Source organism: Calliopsis andreniformis, chromosome 10 (assembly GCF_051401765.1).
Source record: "Calliopsis andreniformis isolate RMS-2024a chromosome 10, iyCalAndr_principal, whole genome shotgun sequence".
In the NCBI taxonomy this organism is placed as follows: Eukaryota; Metazoa; Arthropoda; class Insecta; order Hymenoptera; family Andrenidae; genus Calliopsis; species Calliopsis andreniformis.
The window spans coordinates 20,304,760-20,323,515 of record NC_135071.1 but is presented as its reverse complement, the minus strand read 5'-3'; the positions used below and the strand labels follow the sequence as shown (position 1 = coordinate 20,323,515).

General features: G+C 45.0%; 2 protein-coding genes and 1 non-coding gene across 3 annotated transcripts in view; 1 reads left to right on the top strand and 2 right to left on the bottom strand.

Moving 5' to 3' along the window:
* Nucleotides 1-18,756, bottom strand: part of LOC143185145 (uncharacterized) — an 83,153-nt gene that overhangs the window by 31,995 nt on the left and 32,402 nt on the right. The window lies entirely within an intron of this gene.
* LOC143184949 (uncharacterized) overlaps nt 1-18,756 on the bottom strand; it is a 77,861-nt gene that overhangs the window by 30,612 nt on the left and 28,493 nt on the right. The gene's annotated exons all lie outside the window — the stretch shown is intronic.
* On the top strand, nt 10,391-10,463 carry Trnav-cac (transfer RNA valine (anticodon CAC)). The gene has a single exon. It is a non-coding gene; the product is annotated as a tRNA-Val (tRNA).

Sequence of the window (18,756 nt, the reverse complement as noted above, 5' to 3'; positions counted from 1 at the left end):
CGACTTTTTTTATTCCTACTACTTTTCATTCTTTTTCACCTACACTTTTCGTTCTATGAATTCATCGCTGCTAAATACAATATTCGGTATCTCGAGAAAAATTTCTTGACCAAGTTCTACATCGAAGTGGACGCACGATGCATGTGCTCCCAAGACTAACCTTGGGGCTCGAAATCAATGCGAGTCACCATTGTTCGGTCGAACAAGCAGTCCGCGAGACCTTGGATCCGCCTTCGTTCACTGAATTATTAGAGCAACAAACGTCAAACGGTTGATTTTAATTGGCCAAGTAACGCGATAAAACGGTCATCCGCCGCGAAGGGAGAACCTCCTTGAGCTTTAGAACTTGAACGAGGTCAGCCACCATTTAATCAGTCTCTATGGACGCCTATTCTACTGCGTTCGTTTTCGACTTTACTGTCCTTCTCGACTCTGCTCGGCTAAGTTATTAGATTTTTACGTCAGAGACCTCCGGATTGAACAGCGAAAAGGTTAAAGTTCACAGTTTTAAAAATTCATTACGCGTCACATTATATTTTTTTACTTTTCAATGTGAATGCTTGCACACCTCTATTATACTATGCTTTATGGCGATGCGTCTTCTATATTTACTCAGCAATGTTCTTTCTTTATAACTTCCGGCAAATTATATGCGACCTTTCCCTTGTTCTTCCTCATACCCATCTCAATGGTATATGCAAATTCTACCTGTTTCTCTTGAGACGTGCACATAACAGGAACCTTAACAAAGTTTACAATGCAAACATCCTGTTCCTTGTCTATCTTAATCTTTGACATTCGCGAATAATTTTACTCATATTCGTGGCATTAACTACATCTTTCGCGAACGATTCAAGAAGTGATTCAGTCGCATGCACTATCACGAAGAAGATAACTGTCGTAGCTACAGCTTTCCACAGAAATCAAATGTTCTCAGCCCTGAGACTTAAAAGGATCTCGAGGCTTCGACCAACAAGGGTTGAGAATAAAAAGAGCAGAGAATGCGATGCATCACCGTGTCGGGTTTTTGACCGACGACAAGACGGCTCTTTAATTGAGATTCAACTCCTGGCACACATAATCGCGTGAGTCAGCGCTTGCAGTTGTCTATCTATCTCCCTTTCTGTCTACTGAAATTCCAGGCTGACGAACCAATCGACGACGAAAGTGATTTCATCTATCGATGGTAGAGAAGTGAGTGTAGGTAGCTCAATATACTTCGTAACATAGATACGCTTCAGTAGTACATTTGGATAAGTAGAATGACACCCGTCTGTAGTCAGACCGAACGAAATTCTTCTAAAAACAGGATTTATCAAAAAATTTGAAATATCTTTGACATTTTCTTTCGGTGACGCCACTTTTTTAGACACTCAAGTGTTACCAACGAAAGCCGTCATTGTTATTTTCATCCAAGTTCACAGGCTGTCCGCGACTCAACCATGAACCTCTCGATAAGACGCGCTGTTAATGCGTTCCCAAACACAGTGTCGCTTATCCATCTTCTCGCCAATTGGCTCCACACGTGTCGAGGTTCACTCGTCTCCCCACAATCATGCGTTCGGATAGACAGGTCAAGGTTTATCCGATTCTACATCGGCGTACCTTTCTATAGGTGGGTCAAGGTTTATCCGCTGTGTGTTCCATAATCACTGTTTTAAAGAGCGGCGAGCTATCGCCCTTTACGCGGCCACCGCCAATCGAGCGAGGAAGGTTATATTTACCAACGTCTCCGTGCTGTTAAGTAATCGCGATGACCCTCCCCGGGAAAGAAAGGTATCTCATTAAACCGACAACATTCTTTTTGGCAGCGGCAACAAGGTCTTCCCACCCATAACCTTCCCTACAGACAAGTATGACGAGGCCATCGGCGTACTCTAATCGGTACTAGAACTACGTAAATTAAGTCCATCGCGGAGCCCGCCAAGGTCTCCCTCGACTTTTCTTAATTAATTCCCCGATCGTAAACTCGAAATTTCTCCGTTGAAATACGCGATCGTCGGCGCGATCTCGTGTCCGCCAGAACCCCAGTGAAACGTGTTTCGACATCTTCGCGAGACACCTAAGTAGTACACGAGCCTGTCGTGCTTTCATTAACAGCCAATTTCAAAAGCCGACCTCAGCAGTTCCTGTCTCTTACGTAAAGACGAATGTCCCTCTGATAGGGAACGATGTTCTTCCAGAAGATCGCTCCCGTGGGCGTGTTAGCACTCAAGCGACGACACATTTAGAGAGGCATTACGGAACCTTCCTGTCTTCTCGATCTTCCCTCTAATTCCTTCACACCCTTTACAAGATACAAATGTTGTTGTGCGTAGCAAGTTCCACTGACAAATGGCGCGAAGACCGATCGCAGGAGCTTCGGGGATAGTTGAGGAACTCAATGGTTTGAGGCTGACATGTTTTGGCAGAAACGTAATACACATTTAGATACATAGTTTCGTTATTTATCGACTCTTGGGTGTAGTCTAATTCCACTACTCCTGGAGAGATCGTTATAGACAGCAAATAATCAGCGTTGTCAACCCAGTCGCGACAGTAGCAGAAACCTAAAGAAAAAAGGCGAGACAAAAGAAATACGGAGAGAGACAAGAGGAAAAAGGCTCGCGTGCGTTCACGGTCGGGCGAGGAGACGCAAAAAGTCTAGGCTCCAAGTATCCTGTCATCGTCGGCGTCAAGGTGACCATCCCCCAGCGATTCAGGTGTCGGTGTCAAGGTTACGAGGGGCGAAAGGATCCAGAGCGAGCGGGGCACCAGTGACCAGTGGCTGGTTTCCAGCAGATATCTGGAGGAGAACGACGCTTCGAAGTCGCCTGACTATTTTTAGACGTCATTGACATTTACACGTAGACAGCCCCCGCTACGGAGTCGCGTGTGCACGCACGCACCCGCGACTCGGGTCACTCGCTCACGCACTCCTCTCTGCCGAGCTCGCGCGAGCTTTTTGCTGGTTCCACGCCCACGCGTGCCCTTCAGCGGCCGCTCACGGTCCTCCTACGGTCGAACAGGCAATAATAATAAGACCGAGGAGGATAAACACGGTGTTCATTGTTCCGTCGGTCGGTTGCACGAAGGTGATTTTCGCGCGGTATTTTTGGTGCCGCCGCGGGAGGGTCGGGAATCGCGGAGACTCGACCAGAGAGAACAATCCCGAACAAATTGGTAGACCGTCCTGGACCGCGATGAAAAAGGAACGCAAAAACACCGCCCCCTGGTCGAGTCCCATTCTCTGATTCACCCAATGATCCCGACTAGACGACCTTTTATGGACGCGACATGTGCTCCTTTCGTCGTCCAGAAAACGTGAAACCCGAGGAAAGATATTATCAATCGTTAATTACACCATTTACGTCAAAAATTGAGAAGCCATATTCCTTTCACCTGACAATTACATTCAGAACCAACTCGCTTCTCGATACCATGTCTGTTCCAGGATTGGAACACTCCCTTTCGTCAACAGACATTATACATAAGACCTCTCTAAACAAAGCTGATTCGAGCGAGGAACGCGACCTTCCCAGAAAGAAGTCTCAGGTAAATGCTTAAAAAATAAAGGAGCTCTGGGAATCGGAGTCGTCATCGTTGGACGCGTCGGGAAAAGAAAACGACAGCTCTGCCCCCGTGACGGCAGCGGACGAACGCGGCCTGTAAACCCGCGAATTTGATTGCCCTGTTTGCCCGAGTAGTGGCCGCGTAATTTCCCCGAAAGAATGGACCTCTCGTGGGTGGTTTACGATACGGCGGCTCGCCGACTCGCCGCTTGCCAACAGCCAGCGCGATGACCAAGTCGAAGCGGCGAGACGCCGCGCCGTGGGAAGAGTGGCGGGAGGCAGAAAAAGCGCGCGTAATCGCGTGGACGTCAGCCGAACGGTGAAAGTTCAGAAAATATCGGGCGGCAGCCTAATTTCGGCCACGTCGAATGTCAGCAGCGTATTCTCGCCGAGCGAATCTCGTGACTGCGATTCGACGCCGGCTTTATTGCCCCCACGTTTCACGCTAACAGTAAACATCGGAGCTTCTCACAATTTTATCGAACGCGACAGGAAAGAGACAATGGCTCTCTGTTTCACGGTACGTCGCCCTCGGTACAGGGTGTCCTCTACTGTCACGACTATGACGCGCTGTTTTCAAATATACAGGGAACCAGGAAAACGTCTCTGAGAGTGACAATGAGTCTACTTACGGACAAAAGTGAAATGAATATTATGTACGCTTGGAAGACACGTGTAGGACTAATCGTAGGTTGCGTTACTAGCGACTCGCTCGTGTCAACATTTATAATGGATTGTTCTGATAAATAGTCGCCTTTTGCCACGAGAAAGAGAGATCCGTCTGGCAGAAAGAAAGTTCTTCCGGCGCTTTGTTGGCCGTTCAAGCTATCGCGGAGTCGTTGTCAGAGTCGAAGAGGTTGGCATCGCGGAGGTGGCTCGATGGCGGCAAAAGTAATCTCGTTACTTTCACCGAGCCACCGAGCAGACAGGGAGAGTGGACTATCTCGGAAGATTCTTCATTCGGCGAATAGTCGTGCTCCATTTTGGTCCTTCTCTCTCCTTGTCATCTTCTCTTCCTCGTTGCCCCTCGACTGACCCAAATTGACCTCGTTTCTGGTCATGCTCGACACTCTGCCGAGAAAAAGTGGTCCAAAACAGCGGAGAGAGATTAGGATCGACGATCTCTGATCGGTGACCTATTCAGGGATGTTAAAGGCCGACTATGATCCGCGCGCCTCTCGCGTTTTCTAGGCTCGAAACTTTCGACGAGTCGTTCGTGCTCTGTTTTGCGACATCGTGGAACGGAGAAAGTTTTTCTTGGTCGATATCTCGTTTCCAATCGTGTCAGATGAATTTGGAGGATTGAAATTTTATGCATGCAACGCAATACTGAATTTTGATGCGACAGGTTTCAGTGTTAAAAAAAGATTCTATTTTTCTGAGACGCTGCTGTCCTTCAAATCCAATTTTTTTCAGAATGTAGAACGCATGTGAAGAACAGAGCTGTCGCGAGGAAAATATGGCAGAAAATAATAGTAGACGGCTTGAAGCAAAGGGTCAAGTAGTTCACCTCATTAATTGGAGCAGGGTCCATAAAGCTGATTAAAGTCAATTTCACGTCCTACGGGTCAGCCTTCTATTTCTCATCTTCCTGTCCCCGCGACCTGGGTTAAATTATTTCTAACTTGATTACGAAACATGGGAGGAGAGAAAAATGTCAAAGAAGCCCAAAAACAGCGCGTGTAACCGCAATTAGTGTGTATGTCCTTGACACGTGGTCCAGTTACTCATAGATGAGTCAATGCTAGAATAATTAGTCACATGGGGGAAATGGGTTCACATCAAGCAAATCTATCCTTCTCGGTCAGCATTAATATCAAACATCTTTTATCTCCGTCATGAATACATTGATGATGTTTCTAGTTAAGAAATGACCCGACTAACGGGTTAATCAGAATCACTGATTATAATTTCACTTGGAAGTAGGGCGACTTTCAATTTCGTTTCGTTGGTCGTGCAATTCACGATGAGTATATTTATGGAAAACAAATTCATTTTTTGCACAATTTTTCGAAAATAACTAAACAACTTTTTATTAATGTTTACAATTTTTTGTACCTTATTTCTCTAATACCTAATTCTTTCCCTTTAAGTGTAAGTATTCAATTATTCGTCATATGTTCCTGAGAGTCACTTTCACTGTCTTTGATAAAACACGAGCAAAGTGTAAATGAAAGTTTGAAGCAAAATAGAATTCATTCAACTAATTGGAACGCATGTGTTGATTCTTATTAACATCGATTTTCATTACGGCAGCAGTCTGTTATTCTGAGCAAACACTTGCTTGAGAATATTAGATAGTGGTAGCACATATGGTTTGAATTCATTTAATGAGCAGCTCTTGGTAACGAGAGTAATATTTTCAAGCCTTAAAACAAGTGCCATACTACCAGTGTAATACTCTTGAAGTAAGATAAATAAAACTAAAAAATACTACACACATAATTCATTCAACACACTCGAAACACGTCAAACGACTTTCAAGCACTTCAGACAAATTAGTAAAACGCATGGTTTCCGAATTATTCCTGAAACATTGTAATTATCCTGACATTGACTTGGCATGAGAACCAGAGACACGTGCCAGCGACTGAGAACCGTTTTTGCTTTTGCAACGAGTCTGACTTAAAAGCGAACAGGCACCTCGTTTCTCTCCAATACTCAAGTGAGATCCATCACCGAGTTGTTACTCGAGACGAAAGTTAATAAGGTGCATTGAAACGAGAGCTGCTCTTGCAGCTATCTTCAAATAAAGTGAATCGTTTTAAATCACTTCTGAGATTCACTAATTGCAGGAAATATTAGCTTACAGGTGAAATATTCGAAAAAAGATGAACTGTGACTGAACGACCCAGAGGAGATTCCTCTGCTTACTTCCAGCTCTCCAGGCGGATGGCTCTATTGTCCGACCCGCAGTGACATTAGGCACTCCCTGTCAGACTTGTCAGACAATTCAAGAGACGCTGCTCTATGGGAGACTCGCGTGGTCCACGTGGTATAGGCTCGCGCTTTCACAATATGGCGACAGAGTCGGTCGTTGACCGAGCCTGGGCACGTTCGCAGGTTGTGTAACACAGTCGAAACAATATGTAGGTCGCGTCTAGTTGTCCCGGTTTGTCGCCCCGACTCCCCAGACCGATTACGTCAACGTGTCTGACGCAGCTAATGGCTTAAAAAAATGTTAACGGTACACCTAGACGTCTCGTTACGCTACTGACGCACCCCCAGACTCTTTCTATTTGCATTTTTTTACGATGCAACCACATTTTACGTAACTATTGATGCATCGAAACCAATGCTTGAAATTTCGACCCAGTGGAGCCAAACGTTTCAGCGTTGTCACGAACGTTCGCTTTAGAGGGCTTGATACGGTGGAAAAATTCGCGTACGGCGCTATTTGTCAGATAAGCGTAATCTTCGACGCATGATCGTACATAAGCACATTAGGAGCGGCTCACAACTGTTGATAATAAACGGATGACCTTGCCGTGCGTAGAATTGATAAGAATTGTAATTCACGTATCACGGCCTTGTGCATATTTATGGCCTCGCGGAACCTTGAGGCCGATTAACTGGCAACAATTATGTTTCTCAAATTGCCCCGAGATTCATTTAGAATCGATCCGTCCATGTTCTGCAGTTCATTGAATTTTCAATCACTCTCCAAAAAATACTTCAGCTGTTCCATCCCTTCGAGAGAAACAAGTGTTTTCCAAACCGTGAATGGGAGACGTCAATAACTCTTTAGAATAGAGAAAGCTCCCCTGTCGGTGCAAGATATAGATTCACTGTGCGCTGAGAAAGTACAGACAATTATCCCACGTGGAGACAGAAATCGTCCGACGAGAGGTACCCTACATTTCCTACATACACTTTAGGAACCACTTACACCCCCACACGACACGACTCCTCTTTGAACAGCGTCAAAAAGCCCGCAGAATGGACCCCAGACTATCATATATTCGTCACGATAGCGATCTACTGTCTCATTACGCCGTCGCTTGCAAACGAAGTCGAGGATCAGGTGAAATTCGAGCCATCCTGATGGCTTTTCGCGCCGAAGTCGTTCGGTCGAGATCCAGGAAGATGAAGAGCGCCTAGAGAGCCTAGAGTTTCACAGGCTACTCTCTCCTCGTTCGTCGGGTCAGCGGGTCACCCACGCCTCAATTACTCGACTTCTATCGGCAAGAGGCGAAACAGGGGGCCGTCCCCCTCGGTTGCGACACCGACTCGACTTACGAGCGACGCTTTTGTAAAATCCTGCAGATGCCACTGGGTCAGAGCGCCACGTCCCGCTCGTGCACTTTCTTCAGGGGACTCTTACTTTTCTTCGCCGCGGATCCCTCGGATCAACGACACACTGTCGTCGATCCAGGAAGACGAAGCGGCGCTACGGTCAACTTTCTCCGCTCGAACGGCTTGTAACGAGTTTGCTTTATTGTAGCGAGCCTCCTTCTCCTCCGTGCCACGGAGAAATCAAACTCTTATTTAATGTCCGATACTGCAGACGAAGCGATAGGTGTAATTTGTATCTCATCGTGGTGGATTTATTAGGTCGAAAGATTCGATCGAGAAGTGAAACGCTCGTCAGATGTGAAGAATAAGCCTTCCACTTTGACACGTAGCGAGCAAACTGTCATTGACATGTACGAAATGATAAATACTCTCGTGATCCGCGTGAACACGTGTCGACGACTCGCGCGTGTGGGTCGACGTACAAATGCGGGGAATTTCACCTTGAGGTTGAATTCTTCGCGTACAATTAGACGCATTTCTGTACAGCAGACTTGTAATGACGTGCTAGGGGGAGATATCGACTCGATTATGAATGTCAAGCAACTCACAAAAACGCTACCAAGTGGAAACCAAAACCGATGCGACGCGATTAATGAATTTTCCTGGAAATTAAATTTGAGAAGTTTCTGAGTGGGCACGGAGATAATTCTGAGAACGCCTCAGTATGGCAACGCTCGAATGGAGGTTACAGAGTGAAAGACAACACCAGCGAAAACGAAAGTTCTGCCACTCGTTCTACTTTCCATTACGACCGTCTCGATAATCGGGTCGGTCCTTTTTGTGGGATCGTTGGCTAACGCGACAGGCGAAATCTGCTGTCTAAATTATTTTATAACTCATTAATATTAAACGTTTTTTTTCAAGCATTGCTGTGCCTCTACTTCGCAGAACACGGAAGACGAACAATCGGCATAATTCAGCCATTCAGTGCCTGCTTATTTGAATACTAGGCGCTCGTGGATTTCCCTTCCCCGTAAAAATAGGGTTAGTTACGAGACGACTGGCTGATTCGTGGCTTTCCTACGTTTCAGTATGATTGCAAGCTAGACAATCGGACGATGCAATACGCGATAGCGAAACGTGTACACGATGCAGTGTGCCGCGGCTAACGACCGGCCGGATCCTTGCTCCAACCAGGAAATGAAATGAACTGCCGTGGAATTGCACGTTTTCTCGCGATCGTGTCTGCGGAAAGTGTGTCACCCCTTAAATGGGGAAAAGTACAATGCCGTGAACAGCGGCGGAGGCTCATTAACGTCAAACGTCGAGAGCAGAGAGTGACTCAGGGATCGGGACCGAAGCGTTGATTAATGGAGAACACGATCGAGAATTTTATGGGATCGATCACTTGCGAGGAGATTCGACCGATCTTGCGATTTTTAAGATCTTCAATGTTCTTTTTCATTCGGGATTTTTCACACGGCTGTGGACAAAATTAGACATCAATCTTCTTATGAATATTTTTTGTTGAGTCCTAGAGTTGTCTTAAAGCCTTGTATTTTATAGATCAAACAATGAATCACACAGCGCGATGCATTCTAAACAGAATCGAGAGAAGTGCAGCAAGAGCGCACTTTCTCCCTAGTAAAAGTAAAAGTTTCGCCAGCGAAACGGTGCAACGTTGAGTTCGGTGAGCAACCACCGCCAATAGAGAACCGTGGCTTTCTATTATTGCAAGAACGTCAACCTCACGATGCAGCTTTTCATTACAACAGCATCCAGGCGACTTCGATTATGCTAAAATCTGCAACGTTCTACAGATTTAGCATTACAAGGCGCTCTCGGGAAACTAGCCTGTTACTTTGGTACCTAATGATCTAGTATGGTTGAAATTTCGTGCATTCCAAAGGAGAAACATAAGTCGTTGATTGCAATAAATGTCTGCCTCGGGATCTGCGTGATCTTTACATGAACCACGGAGAAATCAGTGATTTCTAACAAATTGTAGACTCACGTCTTCTTAAAGAAAATCAAATGAGGGATTTGATTTGATTTGAGGCACTTTTACAAAAAAATACTACATATAAAGATGCGAAGAAATTGTGTTATTGGGAACGCAATCCAATATCTCAGATCGTACCTTTTCAGCAGCTTCTTAGAAATTTAGAGTATTTTCAGGAAACCATTTGAAACAGACGAACGTGAATGGTTTTCGTATCTTCAAGCTCTGTCAGAGGAAATGCGATTTTCGCGTTTAAGCTTCAGGTTTCAGCAAAAACGATCGATCAATATTCTACAGAGAACTGTGGCGATGTTCCCAGAAAGCTTTGAACGAAGGAGCATCTGAATCAGATAGCACAGAGCAGTTCTGTTTTATTTAAGAATTCCCTCTTTTTCAGTGAAATGCGGTCGAGGTGTTGCAAAAGCCTTTTATGCAAACCGAGACCAGTAGAAATTCACGAAGATTTTGAACACACTTCAGTCGATATGATTATCTTTAATGACACTGTACTCGCTATTTTATGTACGATCCCCGTGTATTGGTTTATGATTAAATAAAATTTAGACAGCTCTACTTTGCAAGAAGAAAGTTGGATATCAACGTTTCCGTAGTGTAGTGGTTATCACGTGTGCTTCACACGCACAAGGTCCCCGGTTCGATCCCGGGCGGAAACAAGTTGCAATTTTTTTTATATTTAAAACAAAATTCATGAAATATTAACCTCTAAACAAGTACTGTAAAACCAAATTGACCAAATGATAACATTTTTACAATAAAAAGTGATACTGTCAGGATGAAAAGTGCAGCTTTCAGAAACTTGTATTCTAATTCACCTTTTTGTACATTTTATTGTTCTTTTCTTCTTAGCAGTATTTCCCCTACCAATCAAAATAAAAACCCCTCCCGTGGGAATCTAAAAGACTGAAGTAGAGGAGTGCAGAAGATTCAGTGTCACTCATCGCGTAAAAGCACTCTACACGGTTGAACCGAGGAGAATTCGGTCGGGGGACACCTGTTCGAAAAATTCCTAGAGGACGGTGTTCCCGAAACAACGAAATCCCATTTGCAAAATTCCTCGTAGGGACGGTGGTTGGTGACTCCCTGGTGAGGACAGCCTTTGTGCTGCAAGAGAGGATGCGTTCGTGGTATGGGGCCGGTGGAGTCAGGGCATGGCAAAACGGGCTGTCTCAAGGTCGGTTAGGCACAAGGGCAGCTTCAGTCTAGCCTGAACTCGACCGCGCCCTTCGAGGTCGTGCCATCCCGTTCCCACACGGTCAGCTTTGCTTCTTTTTCAGCTCTCGTGCCTTTATTAATTGCCTGTTAACTGTCGTTGTTTTCTTACGTGGCTTGCTGCTCCAATTGAAATTAATTCGAACGATTCTCGGCTCTGTGACCTTTCGTCTCTCCGCTTTGGAAAATAGTCTTTTGTCACGTATCCATTTCTTTGATGGTTGTTTAACATTTCTTTCACATTGCGGAGGGGCTATGGCGACTGGAAACTATTCTTTTCTTTTGTTTTTTGTTTTTTAAATATTCTTCTGAGATATAGGGAAAAAATCCCCCGAAAAATGTAGATCTCAGAAATCATCTTGAATATTGGTTTGAAATTAAAAACAGGCAGGTCTTGAAGCAATCTCTTTTCTTTAATCTGCAGGACCTTGATCCGTTCATCGTTCCCTATCGCGTGCCGGACGATTATGAAGCGATTCCAACCTCTTGGGGGGTATACCCGTGGGCTTATCTGGCTCGGTCGACGGGCAATTAATTGAACGACAATGGTCGCCGTGCTTCTCGCACTAATTAAGTCTGACCTCTGGGATCAGTGGCGAGTGTTCCATCAAGGACGTATAGTGATCTCCTTTTTCTGTCTTTCACGGCCAGATGGAATATCCTATCGCCGAAAACTAGAGAAGCTACGAACACCGGAAATGCGATTCAAACTTGAACGTGTTCAAGGTGAACAAATTTCTAGAGCTCAAATTAGACATCGAGGCGTATCAAAGAGACTAGATGTGCATAGTTAATAGAATAAATAAACTCCTCCCTAACATAAACCGTGTCTAAAATCAATAAACTTCCTCTTCCTCCATGATTATTCGCTCTAAATAACATTTCCTCGAGAAGAAAGTGATATTAAAATCTGTTTCGTAAAAATTTCTCACCGATTCGTAGGAAGTATCCTTGTGTGACTATTCCTGGACGAAAACAGCGACTTCCTGGGGACAACCAGAAGCCAGATCGCGAAGAGGAGGGTTTCCTCTGGCAGACACGTCGATACAGAGATACACGTGAAAATGATTCTTAATTAAACGCAGGGTCTATCGACTTTCCCGATCTCACCTCGTGGCCACGCGAATCGGTCGGTCCAAGCACCCTTTCACAGCTGCCACCAAGGTCACGACCTCCTCGTCGTATAGGGAGCGATGCACGCACTATTAGGCACACGCCACGCACGTGCATGCTGCGCCAAGCCAGGGCTGGCTCGTGGTCACCACGTGCCACCAACGTGATGTACTGGTCACGATGGTCCATCAATTTCTAGGCTGATGGAAATCTCGCAAGACTAATTCTGGGGACATCTACCTGACAAAATGCGGTAGCCAATGTGTTAGGTCAACAAGAATACCTTCGCTCATGAAAAAGATTGATTTTGAAGGAACCTTGAGGGAGACATCATCAGCTTTATACAAGGGTCACACAGTGGAACCGCGCGTGTATAAAATCCTACTAATCAAACATCCCTAGAGACTTTCCCCTATTTCGTAAGTACGTCCTGCAAACGATCCCTTCTTTATTGTCTCGAAGGTGTCCTGGCGAAGACGCCAGTGGAAAAATGCCGCCCCTGGAAGGAGAGGGTTTCGAGGGTGAGGCAGCCGATTCCCGACTCGTCTGAGGGCCGAGTAAGCCTGGAAAGAGGACGGGAGAAAAAAAGGGCCGGCTACAGGAGTGGCTGGCAGCAGAGGGGTGAAGGGCCGAGAGCGAAAAGGGAGACAAAGAGCCAGGAAAGAGGGAGTCGCGTTTCTCAGCCGCGCACTGGTACCGGGTACGTTCGCTCCGCTGCTGACGGGGTGAACGTACGACGGTAGACGCAAAAATCCCTCCAAGGTCGGTGCATCCCTATCGGTACCCTGTACGTTCGTCTGTCCGTCTATCCGTGCCACGGTTCACCGTCTCTCGACCCGCCCTCCCGACCCCCACTCCTCCTCACTACCAACAGTTATCCCTTCCAATTGGCCAAAATCGCCAACGTGACTGGGTTGACTTGATTCAGGGACGTGTGAGCTGTACCTGTGCTCCGAGGATGCAACGTGCAGAAAAAGGAGGCAAAATTCCCGTCGGAGAGTGCAGCCCCCTTTGTTCCAGGAAACTAGATCTGGTTATTTGGAACTGCACCTGAAGGCAATGAATTAAGATTAGCCTATTTCTGAATAAATGGAACTGCGTTCAAACATTTTTAACCCTACTTTCCCTTCTGTCGTTTGCAAACGACAGAAGTGAATCATCTTATTCTATTTTGAAACAAGTGGCTTCGCACTCGATGCACCCAGCAGCACTCCCGGCGTTCGGCCAATCTGAATAGCCTTTATTTAAGACAACACTGGGACAATGGCGAAGGGAACGAGCACGTTTGAATAAAGATACATCCCCTCGAACCGAGTGAAATCAACCACGCGACCCTGATCATCAAGCTCGGTTTGGCGCGAGTCGAACCTGTCGATTTGCGAGGCTCGAAGGCGCGAGTCATCTAAGCGGAAAGAACGCCAGGAAATGTATGGGGACCTCGGTTAGAAAGGGCACGCTTCCTTTTGCTTCTCGGGGTTATTCGAGAAGCCCCACGTATTGAATTCCCTTTAGTTGAAACTTCTTCTCGAGAAAAAGACGAAATTATTTAGTGTCTTGCACTGTGTGCAAAAATATGCGGAAGGAGAACATAGTCTTTGCAATTATTGTCAAAATAAATTCATGCTCGTTACGCTTCATCTACAGGCAAACCAGAGAAACAATGTCCACGTGCCTCACATTTGCACTAATGCCAATTCCCTGTTTACCTGCTCTACAATGTTGCAACTAAATGTCACAGGAAAGAAGCAGAGGCACGGAAAGAAGAAAAAATGGCCCAAGGCGTTCACTGACTACTAAATCGTGCGTGAAGGCGTAAGGTGACAGCAGAACACGAATTACTTGGCACAAGAATTCGAAACCGCTGGGGAGAAATTTTCGCCTGGATTCGCGTGCCTCCTCTTCGCGTTTCCCAGCGGGCAAATAAAAGAAAAAGGCGTGTGGGATTCGAACCCTTCCAAGTGGCACGTGGACGCGTACAGTTGGCGGTAAATTAAAATTTCGCGTCAGTTACCAAGATAAGGGGACGCCACGTGGCAGTGGGCGTCATAATTCTTGCGGCCGTTGCAATTAACCCATTTGCATCAGCTGGCATTATTGATGATCTGAAAAAAGTCTGTGCTTTGAAACTGGAGCTACATTTGTTGTACTATGTGTGGTCATAAATTGTACTCTTATTAAAAAATTGAAACCAGTGTTCTTATATCAGCAGTTATAATCATTAATTTCCGTGAATCACTTCTGTTTTACGTTCCGCGAGATAAAGCTGAGCATTAATAACGGTACTGGACAAGAAAAAGCGTTGGAGAGTCTCCACTGGCACTCTGAGTAGGTAAACGTCCCATCAATTCGCAACGAACGCGTCGCCGGTTAACGAGCGACGTCCCCCTCTCTGGTTATCCGACAATAAAAATAATTTGGCGATGAATGAGGATAGACGGTGTTTAGTAGAGGAGAGGCCGAGCGTAAGATATTTTTATTGGACGTCTGCAGTCTGGATGCACAGCCGGCCGTTCACCCGATGCACTCATTGCACCGTGCCAATCCCGTATGGGATCCTTGCACTCGATTCCACTTCGTCAGAGCGCGTGTTCCATCTTCTTCGGCGCCTTCGCTCACGCCCTCGCACTTCATAAGGCACGCCGTCGCGTGTCTCGGAGAGCTCCACTTTCGACCGCTCGAAATACAGACACGTTTGGACAGAAGGGCCGCGTTAAAAGCGAACGTAGCCATTCCGAATGAAAAATTAGATCCCCCAATTGGCTTCTCGGTAAACACTTCGCGAGTCAAGTGGGGGACCCGAGAGGCAAAAGCATTTGCAAAAGCCTCAGGAGGGAGCAGAGGGGAAAAGATTTCGTTTCCTTACTTCTTCCTTGACTATTGCTATTTTAAATATTTGAATATTTGAATATTTGAATATTTGAATATTTGAATATTTGAATATTTGAATATTTGAATATTTGAATATTTGAATATTCGAATAGTTGAATTTTCTTCATACAGCTCCGAAAATTAGGTGCCAAGAAAATGAGAAAATTAGGTCTAGAGAAAACTCGAAACACTGTTCGTTTCCATCGCATGAAAGTAATACAATGTTCATTGAATCGAAACCTCAGAAACTCTCGAAGAATACCACCAAATGATACATTGAATGAACCGACTCTGGCCAGTGCATATTGAGCTTAATTCCATCATCGCCATTAATCTTGAGGTCAGAGCTTTCGCACGTGCAGGCCGAGGCCTCGCGAGCGAACGGTAAATATTATCGCTAGGTGTGCGAATAAATGAATTAACGAGCTACGCGAATAAACGAATTAATGACAGCCGTGTGTCGCGTCGCTACTCCAATCGAATTTGATCTAATTTAAAATGAGTGCGCCGCGGCGATTCGGTGGCTGGCAGACGCCAGCTGCGCGTGGTTTGGCCGTAAAGTAAAGTTCCTTGCACCGTTCGGCTTTCAATGTCAGGCCGAGAGCAGCCCTGAAAGGATGGCGATATGCAGTTTACGCGAATACTCAATGGCACTTCGCTATATGGACGCATACCGACCGCCCTCGTTTGCGGCACGCCACTATTTCTGGCGAGTCAACACATCTAGATGAATCGCACATGTCCCAAGATTTCCTATATTTCCATCTACAGGCCGTGTTATTCCGAATTTCCGCGCGGAGTTTGCTTAAGCGCATCACGTTTGACCGAATGAGAATTTCTACATCTCCTTTCAATTGACTGACAAATATTTCTGTTCTTTTCAGGCAAAATACAAACTAAGGAATATTATCGTAAGATGACCTGATGCACACAGCGTGACGTAGGAGGAAAGGTCAATACAGAGGTGGTGATATCGATCGTGACTGACTTGTTTGAGTTCTCAAGATTAATCCATTAAGGATGAAAAACGAGTTGCATACTTTAGAAGAATGTAATTCCTTTAAAACTGTAATAACTGGGAAACTCTCTCTGCTCTTTTTAATTAATAATAAATTAACTTTGTAAAAAATTCGAAGTGTCGTACTTCACTGATCCCGCCTTCATTCCACAAAGTTTCCGTTCAATTCTTATCATTAATTATCATTGTAATGTTATTGTGTGGATGAAGCAGTTCCCAAGTCTTTGTCAGAGAATCTCTCATATTCCTCTAATTAGGAAAGTTTCTGCGAAGATATCAGGAGGAAACGAAAGGACGTTTCGTCAGCATTTCCTGGATCACGCGCCAGTTTCGTTATCGCTATCAATATGATTCACTGAATAGAACTGAAAGTGTTTTGCATCGAAACCGCTATCTCTAAGAGTTCGCACTTCTCTACAGGTGTCAAGCAAAACTGAAATTTACTGGTTAAACACCACGAATTTAGTATAAAGCCTTCATTTTAAGTTCTATCGCGTGAATTAAGCGGCGTGTAAAAAACGTATCGACAAACGGTGACCACCTCTAAAAATACCCACAAGCACGAGTCTGCTCGAGAGCACTTGTGAATCATCTCGATCGAATGCAAGCAGATTGTTGTAACGAGCAAGGCCAAGGTTAAAAGTGGTTATCAATAGCTGAACTAATGGTCTCCTATACTTCGACACCCACGCAGATCGTTAAAAAAAAGTTTACAGCTTATAACTAGATGCTGGACATCTACAATTAAAATGCCTCTGGCACTTTTTCATATAAATTGGAAATTTGAATCAACACTTTGTATATTCAAGCACTTTTAACACCTGTATCTTGAAAGTGTTAAAAGTATTAAAATCTATATTTAGGAAGCATATAAAAAAGTCGAGGAGGAACAATGTACTTGTTAGTAAAGTGTTCTATCATCCTATTATACAATCTCTTCCTCGCAATTCCACAAGTTTCTCTCCAATACCCTTGAAAAGAAGACGCTCCCCTGACCTTAAACTCGACCCCCAGTAGGTTGACCTTGGCACGCGCTCGTGATTACCATGCAACGCGTTTCATCCCCTCAACGCGACTTTTGCACCCCCATAGCGTGAACGTTCGCCCGCTAAGCCATGAATAGAAAATGGTGTATGTGTGTCTGATAAAAGTGATGAGAAGGGTTGCTCCCACTCTTGGATTTACAGTTTCTAATGAGATTGAATTTACTTCCTGTGTCTGTTAAGAACAGCATTTGTTCGTGAACAAATAACGATTAAATCTGGCCTCAACGAACACGCTTATCGGACTGTTATAATTATCTACCTCCATTAATAGTTCCTTCTCGAAGATTCCATGGTAAAATCTGGCCTGTTTAATTATAGCGCTGGCGTATTTCCGTCGACATGTAATCTTGCTAATGTTAGCGGTCATATAAATACGTCGCGAAAAGGTCCCGATTAAGGAACATTGTTTCCGATTTTAGGCAAACGCTGGTCTATTATTAAATTTATTCTTGTCAGTTAATTGGGGAACGTTTCCTACCATAAAAATGGCAGTGGAAATAGATATGCTAAATCAGACGATCTCGATTGCGTTGTAAATTTATAAGCAATTCAGGAAAACTGCACTATGCAGAGCGAGCATTTGCATAATTAAATGCACATGAAATTAAGAGTGTTTTTAGCGGTCGCAAAATTGCCTTTGAAATATTGATCTGTCCATTACATTTTGAAAAGATAAATGAAATGAAGGATGCAAATGAAGTATTTCTAGTGTCCTAGAAAAACGTGATCTCCCTAAATACAAACGTTTATTTTATATTCCCGTTATTAGCGTCAGCGAATCGATCGCGCTCCTATAATAGAACAGAGAAGGTAAATCATTTCACAAGTTACAGTCTCTAATAAACGAGCGGAATGGTACGCTTCCCTGTTCGCTGGTTTCGAAAAAAATCTAACAAATCGTACTCTGAGGAAGATTACCGTGAAAGGGAAAATTCAGTTACTCTAAACGGAAATGAATTGCGACGTTTCAAAAAGAGCTTATTTTACGAGGTGCTGCGCTTTCAAAGGCACGTTTCAATGCACTTTCTGCTCAGAACAAAAATAAAACCTAAACGCTTTAACTTGGACCCCGGGGAAACTGCAAATTCGTTCAAGTGTTTAAGAGCTGATTATAGAAACCTCTCTATATTATTAATAAGCAATGAAAAACAGATAAAGCCTGTTCAGACAAATATTACACTTCCCAATGTGTTTTCCTTATTTGAAGCCACTGAGCGAGAGATCCATCAAACAGATCCTTGCGATTCAGTCTCGCGAGTGGCCCGAGCAGATCGATGGCGTTTCGTTTAATACAAGAACGGACGAGGTAAATCACTCAGATGACCTCCGATCAAACAACGCCAGCGAAACGGTCGCGGTGACCCTCGTCGGCCGACTCTCACCTCGTTCGAGGACAGATCGATGGATCGAGCAGTGTCAATGTCAGTCCTAGGGCGGAGATGCGCGACGAGGCGAGAGGGGTTGCACTGGCATTGCGTCACCCTGACGTCAGAGCAACCCCTTCGCTACACACCCCCGACCGCTGTGTCTCTGCCGCTCTGTCACTCCTTCCTCTGCACCCTCCCACTGTCTCTCTCTTTCTCTTCCTCTGTTTGCCCTTGGTACGAGCGGCCTATGCTCCTTCGTTGCGCGACTCTTCCACTGGCAACACACGGACAGGCCACAAGCTGGACTTTTGCGACTACACGAAGC